Source organism: Leptopilina heterotoma, unplaced genomic scaffold, assembly GCF_015476425.1.
Source record: "Leptopilina heterotoma isolate Lh14 unplaced genomic scaffold, ASM1547642v1 Lhet_361, whole genome shotgun sequence".
Classification (NCBI taxonomy): Eukaryota; Metazoa; Arthropoda; class Insecta; order Hymenoptera; family Figitidae; genus Leptopilina; species Leptopilina heterotoma.
The window spans coordinates 520,309-532,384 of record NW_025111042.1 but is presented as its reverse complement, the minus strand read 5'-3'; the positions used below and the strand labels follow the sequence as shown (position 1 = coordinate 532,384).

Here is a 12,076-nt window from a genome sequence, read left to right as displayed (position 1 = left end):
AATCTTGCACCAGAAACTTCGTAAATTGACAAAAAAAAAATTAATTCCAAAAAAATAAAAAACCAAAAAAATTCTATTTATAAATAAAAAAAAGTTGAGTAGAAATTTAAATTCGGCAGGAATCATAATAACTTTTTCCCATAAAATAGTTAAAAAGGTTAACTATTTACTAAAAACAGGTGCGACAAAAAGGTTAGAAAAAATTTTATGATATAACTAGCTGTCGTACCCGTCTTCGACGGGTTTTAGTTTCTACCAATACATTTAAGTTTCTACCAATCTGGAAAATCAGGAAATAGCTAGGGAATTTAATTTGACCGGAAAAAAATAATAATTAGTTACCATTATAGCTATTTTAGTAGGAAAATATTACTATTTGAATCAGTGATTGACTTTTTGTTATCAAATTAGTTATTTTAACCAATTCAAATGCAGAGAAGAATATTTATCAATTTGTAGTACTTTAATTAATGTATTAAAAAAATTAAATTTTCCATACAGTTTTTGGAGTTATAGTAGAGTCTAATTGGAACTAATTGTATCGCAAGTAGACCCTACGTTACGACTGCTAAAACCTAACATAAGACCTAAATTTTAGGCTGAAAGTAGGGCTTAAATTTTGACTCGGGTCTGTTTTCATAAATATTATACATCAATAAAAATTGAAGTAAAAAGCAATTTTTTAAAAGCGAATTAATATAATGAAACTTTTTCTTAATTTGATAGGAAAATTCCCGGTTCGGCATATTCCCAGCTTTTTACAGTTTTTCCCGTTTGGTAGATACCCAGTTAAATGTATTAGTATAAACAGAAAACTGTACGACAGCAAGTAATACAATCTATATTTATATGAACTTAAGAAACAGTATTTTCATAAAATAAGTAAATTTTTATAGCCATTTGTAGATTTATTTATGGATAAAATCAAGTAAATTTAAATTTGACAAAAAAGAGATAAACCGTGAAAAGTTTGGACAAAGCAGGGAATTTTGTTAAACAAAAATAGACACCGTGTTAACTTTTGTCTTTACATTGCTCAAAACATCTCTTAAAGTTAAATCTAGAGTTAAAATGAAAAAACGTTTTAACATGTAAGTTTTTGCCTAGTGGCATAATATGCTTGTATTGTATCACAGGTGACTTACAATTCTTGACATCCTGCGAAATCATTTTAATCATAAAAAATTTCCATTTTCAATATTTCTGAACTTCTTGAAAATATTAGATTGATTTGATAAATAATTTTGAATTGCACTATTTTGACATCAAAATATTAATCAGAGACTCCAAAAATACTACTGAATTATACTTTATATAGTAATTAGTATCGATTTTTTGATATATTGAAAATTTTTTTATATTTCTTGTAGGATAGTATTTTTTGCAAAATTATGATAAAATCTGACTAAATAACATATAATATTCATTTTTAGAAAGTTTAAAAGCTATCCATTAAAAATTGTGAAATTTGGAAATTTTCCATTTTTCAAGTTTTTGAAAATATTTTTATATTTACATCTTAGTTGTAGAATAGTATTTTTTGAAAAATTATGCTAAAATGTGACCAAATAACATGTAATACTCAAATATAGAAAGTTTAAAAGCAATCCATAAAAAAATGTAAAATTTTGAAATTTTCGATTTTTTGAAAACATTTTTATACTTACATATTAGTTATAGGACTTTATTTTTTGCAAAGTTATGCTATAATGTGACTAAATAACATATAATACTCAAGTATATAAACTTCAAAAGCAATCCATGAAAAATAAAAAATTTTGAAATTTTCGATTTTTTGAATTTTTCGAAAAAATTGAATATTTCCCGTTCTAATTAATATTTTTTAAATCTGTAAATTTATAAACCTTCCTTGGGTCAATACCTAATAACCTACCAAGTTGGACTTAAATCGATTCACATGTTTTTGTGTGATTGGGGTACAAAGTTTTTGTGACAGACAAACATACATACATACATACATACATACATACATACATACATACATTAAATTTTTTAAGAACATTTTTGGAATCTCTGATGTCCATAATAACTAATCATGTTAACATTTTGAAGTTTTAAGCAATGTACAGACAGACATCTGATTTTATTAATAAGGATTATTAAAATTATTAATAAATTAACTAATTCATTATTATTTATTTTTAAACGTTCCAATAAAATTTTTCGTCACAATTGAATTACTTACAAAAATTTTAATGAAATTCATAGAAACAATTCAATAACCTATTTTCAAAAATTTTAATAAAATTTTTTTATAAGAATTAAAATATTTTTTTAAATAATAATACACTTAGCAAAAATTTAATTATTTTTATACATAATAAAATTTTTTAAAAATACAATAAAATTCTTTATAATATAAATAAAAAAATTCATTGAAAAAATATAATAATTATATTTATTACTTTCATAAACAATAAAATCTTGACAGAAAATCAATTATTTTAAAAAAAATTTATAAAATTCTTTGTAGAAATTCAATTTTATTTGAAAATTTTAATAAAATTCTTCCAAAGAATAGAATTATTTTCATAAATAAAAAAATTATTACCACAATTCCAATTATTTCCAAAAATTACAATAAAATTCTTCATAAGAAATTAAATTATTTTCAAAAATAATAAAATTCTTCACAGGAATTCTATTATTTTCAAAAAAAATTTTTTAAATATTTTTTATAAGAAATAAATTATCTCTATAAATATAATAAAATTAAATGCAAAAATTTTTCAATTATTTTCAAAAATAAAACAAAAAAAAACGCAGAAATTCAATTATTTGTAAAAATTTTAATAAAATTCTCAGCCAAAATTAAATTATCTTGATAAAATATAATATTCTTTATAAAAATTGAATTACTTTCATAAATAATAAAATTATTGACAGAAATTCAATTATTTAAATAAAAAATTTATAAAATTCTTTATAGAAATTAAAAATATATTTTGAAAATTTTAATAAAATTCTTCCAATGAATTCAATTATTCTCATAAATAATAAAATTCCTCGCACTAATTCAATTATTATCAAAAATTCCAAAAAAAATTCTTTATAAGAAATAAATTGTTTTTGTAATTAATAAAATTCTTGACAAAAAATTCAATTATTTTCATAAAACCCAAAACTATTCTCAGGAAGTCAATTATATTCAAAAATTTTAATAAAATTCTTGACAAACATTCAATTATTTTCATAAAAATCGAAAATATTCTCAGAAAGTTAATTATTTTAAAAATTTTAATAATAAAATTCTAATCGAAAATTCAATTATCTACGAAAATAATCAAATTTTTTTCAGAAATTAAATTATTTTCATAAATTTTAATCAAATGCTTCGCAAAAATTCAATTATTTTCAAGAACTCTAATAATCATCTTGACAGAAATTCAATTTATCTTCATAAATAATCAAATTTTTCCCAGAAATTAATTTGTTTTCAAAAATTTTAATTAAATTCTGACTAGAAATTCAATTATCTTTAAAACATTTAATACCTATCACCCTTCCTAAAATTATTTTCAAAAGTTTTTATAAAATTCTTTATAAGAATTCAAGTATTTTGAATGCAATTTAAATTAAATTGAATGAAAGAATTTAATTATTATCAACAATATTAATAAAATTCTCCAAAGAATTCAATTATTTTTATAAATAAAAAATTTACTAATTCTACTATAAATTAGTAGGAATTACTATTTGTTAGTAAAATTTACTAATTCAAAAGCAGAATGTCAGTCAATAATTTAAATTAGTAAATATTTTTTGTATTTTTAAGTTAAATTTAGGAATGAAGATTTTTTCCGTAGTTTATTGAAGAATTAAAAATTATTAATAAAATTTAATATTTTATTTGTATTAAAATCTTTAAAATTAAATTAAAAATTAAAAATTAATTTATTAAAAATTAATTTCAAATTAATTTTCTTTTACAGAGGCTTTAATAATAGAAGAAATCAATTCACAATCCGATTTTTTGCTTCAACCGACTAGAGAAAACGACGCACCAACCTTAAAAAACAGGAAGAAAAAAATCAAAACTGCCATGTGTGCTGTCCCAATAATAATAATCGCAATCCTAACTTTTCTTTTCATACTATTTGGAATATTATCATACTACAGACTAATATAATTGACAAAAGTTACCGAACGAACCAAGAATACTGAATACTTATGGCTACCGAATATATACGAATGGAAAAAGTGTATCATTTCGAAGATTAGGCATATAATCCCTAATGGAATTGTAATTTGACAAAAGCCTGTTACATATATTTTATGTGCATGTACGAAAAGAATTAAATCAAGCGATGAAAAGAGGCTAAAACTATTATTCTCATGTGGGAGATTTTCGTTACGAGACATCGCGCTCATTCTTAATGTTGTTCGGGTTCGTGTCGAGTTATGGTCGATTAACCGTTATTAGCATAGAGAGAGAGAGATAGAGAGCGACGGTGGTTAATTTCAGCGGATCCGTTTACATCGATCCTAAAATTGTTATTGTGAGCGAGATCCTCTCTCTCTCGCTCGGTTGGTCCACACGTGAAGTTGACCGACTTAGCACAAACGCACCACAGGATTCCCAGAGGAGATTTAACGCCTCGTAGATCGCAACCTTCTTCTTCCCTCTCACTCCAAATTCTAACCGTTTACATTTCTTTTTTTAGTTTCGAAAAAACCTTTTTTAGTTTCTTTCATTCATTTCATTCTCAATTCTGAACATTCGATGTCATAATATCAAAATAAAGCTTCTTCGGGCGGTTTGATTAAAAATAATTAGACATCAAATAAAATAGCTGAGAAATATTAGCAATAGAGGCAAAAAATTGGGTTTTTACCTCGGACAGCTGAGAAATATTAGTAATAGTAGCAAAAATTAAGGTTTTTACTTCGGACAGCTGAGAAATATAAGCAATACTAGCAAAGAAGTTTTAAGTTTTCACTTCGGACAGCTGATAAATATAAGCAATCTATTTAATATAAATATTAGCAATTAAATAGTAAATTTCATTTGTTAGTATTATTAATATTTCTCAAATGTTCGAAGTAAAAACTTTGCGCTTTACTTCGGACAGCTGACAAATATTAACAATTTACCTAATTTGAATATTAGCAAATAATTACTAAATCACATTTGGTAATATTAATAATGTATCTCAGCTGTCCGCAATAAAAACTTAAATTCTTTGCCCGAAATTATAATATTTCTCAGCTGTCCGAAGTAAAAACTGAAGTTTTTACTTCGGACAGCTAGTATTAACAATACTAGCAAAAGCGATTTACTAATTAATTACTTATATTTATATTAAATTATAATTGATAATATTTATCATCAGAAATTTTTTTTTCATAAATAACAAAATTCTTCCTAGGAATTTAATTACTTTCATAAATAATAAAATTCTTCTCAGAAATTCAATTATTCCCAAAAATTTTAATTAAATTCTAGACAATAATTCAATAATTTCATAAATAATAAAATTAGTGTCAAAAATTCAATTATTTTCAAAAAAATTTCATTAAAATTCTTGACAAAAATTCAATTATTTTCATAAATAATAAAATTCTTCACTAAAATTTAATTTCATTAATAAATTTTTAAATTCTTCACAGGAATTCAATTATATTCTAAAAAAAAATTCTTAAAACTCTTTACAGAAATTCAATTGTAATAGAAAATTTTTATGAAATTCCACCAATATATTTAGTTATATTCATATAAATAATAAAATTCTTCAAACAACTTCAATTATTTTCAAAAATTTTAATAAAATTCTTTATAAGAAAATAAGACAACTTAAAAATTAATAAAATTCTTGTCTGAAATTCAATTAGTTTCAAAAATTTTAATAAACATTTTAAAAGCAATTCAATTATATTTATAAATAACAAAATTTTTCGAAAAAATTCAATTATTATAAAAAATAATAAAAAATTACTGCCATGAATTCAATTATTTCCATAAATAATAAAATTAGTGTCAAAAATTCAATTATTTTCAAAAAAATTTCAATAAAATTCTTGACAAAAATTCAATTATTTTCATAAAAACTAAACTTATTCTCAGAAAGTAAATTATTTTTAAAAATTTCATTAAAATTCTAAACAAAAATTCAATTATTTTCGAAAATAATTAAATTCTTAGTAGAAATTCAATTATCCTCAAAAATAATAAAATTCTTAGTAGAAATTTAATTATATTCATAGATAATAAAATTTTTTGCAGAACTTCAATTATTTTTAAAAATTTTAATGAAATTCTTTATAAGAATATAAATTATCTTTATAATTATTAAAATTCTTGGCAGAAATTCAATTATTTTCAAAAATTTTAATAAACATTTTAAAAGCAATTCAATTATTTTTATAAATAACAAAATTTTTCGAAAAAATTCAATTATTATAAAAAATAATAAAAAATTTCTGCCATGAATTCAATTATTTCCATAAATAATAAAATTAGTGGCAAAAATTCAATTATTTTCAAAAAAATTTCAGTAAAATTCTTGACAAAAATTCAATTATTTTCATAAAAACTAAACTTATTCTCAGAAAGTCAATTATTTTTAAAAATTTCATTAATATTCTAAACAAAAATTCAAAAATAATAAAAATTCTTTTGTTAGTAGAAATTCAATTATTTTTGAAAATTTTAATAAAATTCTTAGTAGAAATTCAATTATTTTCACAAATTTTAATTAAATTCTGACTATAAATTTAGTTATCTTCAAAACATTTAATAAAATTCTTCCTACAAAATTCAATTATTTTCATAAAAAATTAAATTCTTCGCAAGAATTCAATTATTTTTAAAAATTTAATTAAAATTATAACCAAAAACTTAATTATCTTTATAAATAATAAAATTCCTCAAAGAAATTAAATTACTTTCATATATAATAAAAACTTGATAGGAATTCGAATATTAAAAAAAACTTCATAAAACACTTTGCAGAAATTCAATTATATTTGAAAATTTTAATAAAATTCTTCATAGAATTCAATTGTTTTTATAAGTAATAAAATTTGTTTCAAAAATTCAATTTTTTTTCAAATTTTAATGGAAATCTTGAAAAAATTCAATTATTTTCATAAAATCCAAAATTATTCTCAGCAAATCAATTATATTTTTGAAAATTTTTTATAAAATTCTAAGCAAAAATTCAATTACATATCTTCAAAACTAATGAAAATTCTTCACAGAAATTGAGTTTAAAATGGTTTGTTTGAATTTGAAATTTTGAAAATCTTAATTCACATGGAAAAATAATAAAGATTTATTTAAAATATTTTAATATTTATTAATATTTAATATTTATTTAAAAACGAAGTTATTGGTGTTTTGAATAATTTTACTTTTGAAGAAATTTGTAAATAGATTTAATAGAACATTTTTTTTGAGTATTCAATTATTTTTTTATAGTGAATCAGAATATACTTTAGGGTCAGGAAAAAAGTTAAAATTTTGTCTCGCAACCCTGATTAATTTTGGTTACGCTAAATTTTCTTTAACTACGCTAAAATTTTCTTTCGCTACGCTGTTCAGAGGAGTTAAGAAAAGTTCCACTTTCGCCACGCTTTTCTAACAAGAAAAGTACTCCTTTCAGAGCTTGCGTTTGAGTAAATATTTTACAGTCAATATTTACATAGATTCTAATTGACAATTTTCCATCTTCAGTACACAACTAAAGTAATAAAAAAAGGGGATTTTTTTTTCATTCGCCACCTCTTAAATATGCAAATGGAACGAAATGAATCGAGTTGAGTACGGATATAATCCAGATTGACTCGTTTTTTTTTTCCTATCCATATGGAGACATCTGGACAATTTTTTGGGTAGCAATTCGAGTCCGATTAATCGTGAAGCGAAATAAGGGAGGGAGGGAGGGGAAAGCAGGTACACTATAAGAAGAGGAAGAAATAAAAAAAGGGGGGCACACACCGTGGACGTCCTGTGGCGCGAGACTGTGACTAAAATTCACGGTGCCCATGCAGTGTTTACACTTGAGATGATGCATCCTAATGCTAATACGTTGCACTAATGCCCCTGATTCTGGTTTCTTAATGCTCAATCGCAATCCAATGAAAAGTGTATGAATGGCAAGCGATTATCAAGTCGAACGGGCGCCATCAATGTGTCCGTCGATGCGTCCGATGGTAACCCCGCTGTGGTAACCGACGTCGTCAAAAACGTGCTGTACCAAATGGTACAAATTCCTCTCTCTCTCACTCGCTCCTTTTTTTCTTGTATTCTCAAAAAAATTGCCTTTCTCTCCTTTCTCTATTTTCGATTTTTTGCACTCTTCAATATTTTTCCATTTTTCCAATGAAATATTAGCAATAGTAGCAAAAACTTACGTTTTCCCTTTGGACAGCTGAGAAATTTTAGGAATATTAGCAAAGATCTTCAATTTTTTACTTCGGACAGCAGAGAAATATTAGCAATAGTAACAAAAAATTAAGAGTTTTCGACTCGGAGCAATCGATATCTTCATGTTTTATAAATAATTAAAAATGACCGAGACCGACTGATAAAATCATTATTTTATATTATAAGAATATTATTGCTCTAACTTATTCAAAATTACTTTCATTATTTTAATTCAATTATTCTTTTCCAGAATTTTAAACTAAAATTCTTCTTTATAAAGTTTGAACTAATTATTAATAATTTATGAAAAATTTCTTTCAACATTTTCAAAACCTTTTGTTTACTGATTACAATTCAATTTTACGAAATTTCATCGATTATTCAGATATTCGGAAATTCTTCAATCAAATATATTAGAAAATAAAAATTTCAAATAACTTTAAAAAAATCCAATTAAACTTTTACAAAAAAAAAAAATTAAATCTACACAATTTTAAGTTAAAAATATGAAAAATTCAAACATTTAAAGATTAATTTGAAACCTTTTCAAAACTTTATTATTATCTAAAATTTTAACTGAAATTCATATTTGAATCAATTATTATTATTAGAAAACTCTACGACAACTCAATTATTTAAATACAAAAAAAAAAATAATTTATTGAAGAATTTAATGTTTTTTAAAATTCAACTCTCATTTAAAGATATCAACAAATTTTTAAATAGGTAATTAAAATTCTTTTGACGAATTTCAATAAAATTTTTAAGAACAATTTCATTTTTCGAGAAATTAAATTGAAAATGTATTAAAAATAATTGAATTTCTGTAAAAAAATTTCATTGAATTGAGAAAAGTTTTTGAAAATAATTGAAATTTTGTCAAGAATTTTATTAAATTTTTTTTAAATAATTAAAATATTGCCAAGAATTTTATTAAAATTTTTGAAAATTTTTGAAAATAATTGAATTTTAGAGAAAAATTTTAATATTTATAAAAATAATTGAAATTTTGACTATAACTTTTATTAAACTTTTGACCATAATTGAATTTCTGCTAAGAATTTTATTACTTTTGAAAATAATTGAATTCTTGAGAAGAATTTTTAAAATAATTATTTATAAAAATACTTTATTATATATAAAGAATTTTATTTAAATTTTTGATAATAATAATTGACGTGCGAAGAATTTTCATAAAATTTACAAATATAATTTAATTTCTACAATGAATTTTATAAATTTCTTTCAATAGTAATTAAATTCCAGTGAAGAATTTTTATTATTTATAAAGGTAACTCAATTTCTGTAAAAAATTTTATTATTTTTAAAAATAATTGAATTTTTTTGCTTTGAATTTTATTAAAATTTTTGATAATAATTGATTTCCTGCGAATAATTTTGATTTTTATGAAAATAATTGAATTTTTTCAAGATTTTCATTAAAATTCAAGAAATATGGGAATTTTTGGAACAAATTTTATTATTTATGAAAAGAATTGAATTCTTTAAAGAATTTTTTAAATTGAATTCTTTAAAAAATTAAATTAAAATTTTTGACAAGAATTAAATTAAATTTTTTGAAAATAATTGAATTCCTGTCAAACATTTTATTATTTATGAAAGTAATTTAATTTCTGTGACAAATTTTATTATTTATGAAGATAATTAAGTCAAGGTTAGAATTTTATTAAAATTTTTGAAATTAATTGAATTCCTGCGAAGAATTAAATTTTTTATGAAAATAATTGAATTTGCAGGAAGAATTTTATTAGAATTATTAGAAGAATTTAGTCAGAATTTAATTAAAATTTGTGAAAATAATTGAATATGTTCTGCAAAAAATTTTGTTATTTATAAAAATAATTTAATTTCTACCAAGAATTTTATTATTTTTAAAAATAATTGAATTTCAGCTAAGAATTTTATTATTTATGTAGATAATTGAATTCTTGGAAGAAATTTATCGTTATTTTTTATAATAATTTAATTTTTGCGAAAAATTTTGTTATTTATAAAAATAATTGAATTGCTTTTAAAATTTTATATTAAAGTTTAAAATTAATTGAATAATTTTGACCATAGCCACATTCTTTGGTGGAATTTCATAAAAATTTTTGAGTGTACAAGAAATATTCGGAAAATTTACCAAAAATTAAATTGAAAGTAGATTTTTTTCTGATTGTATGCAAATTTTTATTTTTAGAAGAGAGAGAAAGAAAGAAAGAGAGAAGGTGAAATAGATGCTTTTAGGATTGAAAAACATCTGCTAAACGAGAAAGGATGTCGCGATTCAGTGACTTCAAAACGATCCTTGAAAATGCAACGAATGCGACCGTGTCGGTAAACAAAATCGGTCGGTGGAACGAAGGCCCGTAGACGCGCACAGGTCGTGCTTTACGGATATCGACCCTGCCCCCAGGCTTCCGATTCGTTCGATTTCAAAAAGAATGTCGGTAACAGAAGTGGCGATGACTTTTATAGAAAAAAAAATAAAAAAAAAAAAAAAAAACGGCACACAAAATCCCCTGCGGCGCCACTAGTGAGCCAATTTTTTTATTTTGCATTTTCAATCCTCTTTATGTACCTATATAAAAAAGTTGCCAGTTTTTGTATTTAATAACAGAGAACTTCAACTTCAAACAATATCGAATCATTTACGAACGGAAAAATAATTGCCTAGAAAAAAAATGAATACTGGGAACATAATTTAAATTCGTCTATGGTGAATTTGAAAATTTCAAATTCAAAGTTGGATTCGCACTCATCCTCCTAAAAATCTGCTTTTTACTACTTATTTTACGGTTTGAATACTATTTTTCGATTTATGATACTAAAAAAACAACTTTCTTTTTTGATAATTTGCACTAATTTAATTAAATTCGCAAATAATTGAAATAAAAATATTATTCTCAAAAATTTTAATAAAATTCTTGGAAACAATTCGAAAAATGTTTAATTCTTTCAAACGATTCAATTATATTTTCAAAATTCAATTATTTTTAACAACTATCAATTTTAATACAATTTCCCTGAAGAATTCAATTATTTAAAAAAATTTAGATAAAATTCTTCACAAAATTCAATTATTTTGTCAAACAATAAAATTTTTCAGGAGAATTCAATTATTTAAATAAAATTCTTTTTGAAAAATTGAATTATTTTCATAAATAATAACATTTTCCACGGGAATTCAATTGTTTAAAAAAATTTTAATAAAATTTGTTGTTAAGAATTTCATTATTTTCATAAATAATAAAAAATTTCACAGTATTTCAATTATTTTAAAACAATTTAAAAGAATTCTCCTTAAAAATGCAATTATTTTCATAAATAATAAAATGACAGTCAAGAATTCAATATTATTTGCAAAAATAATCAAATTTTTCACTGGTATTCAATTATTTAAAAAAAATTTTAATAAAATTCTTGACAAGAAATCAATTATTTTCATAAATAATAACATTTTCCAAGGGAATTCAATTATTTTTGAAAATTTTAATAAAAATTCATTCCATGAATTCAATTATTTTTATACATATAAAATTTTTCACGGGAATTGAATTATTTAAATAAAATTCTTTGTTCCAATTATTTATAAAACTAATAAAATTCTTTTCAAGAATTCAATTATTTTTGAAAATTTTAATAATTTCCATGAATTCAATTATTTTTACAAATAACAAAAGT

General features: G+C 21.9%; 1 protein-coding gene across 1 annotated transcript in view; it reads right to left on the bottom strand.

The window, feature by feature from the left end:
• Positions 1–12,076, bottom strand: part of LOC122505636 (paired box protein Pax-6-like) — a 233,798-nt gene that overhangs the window by 179,530 nt on the left and 42,192 nt on the right. The gene's annotated exons all lie outside the window — the stretch shown is intronic.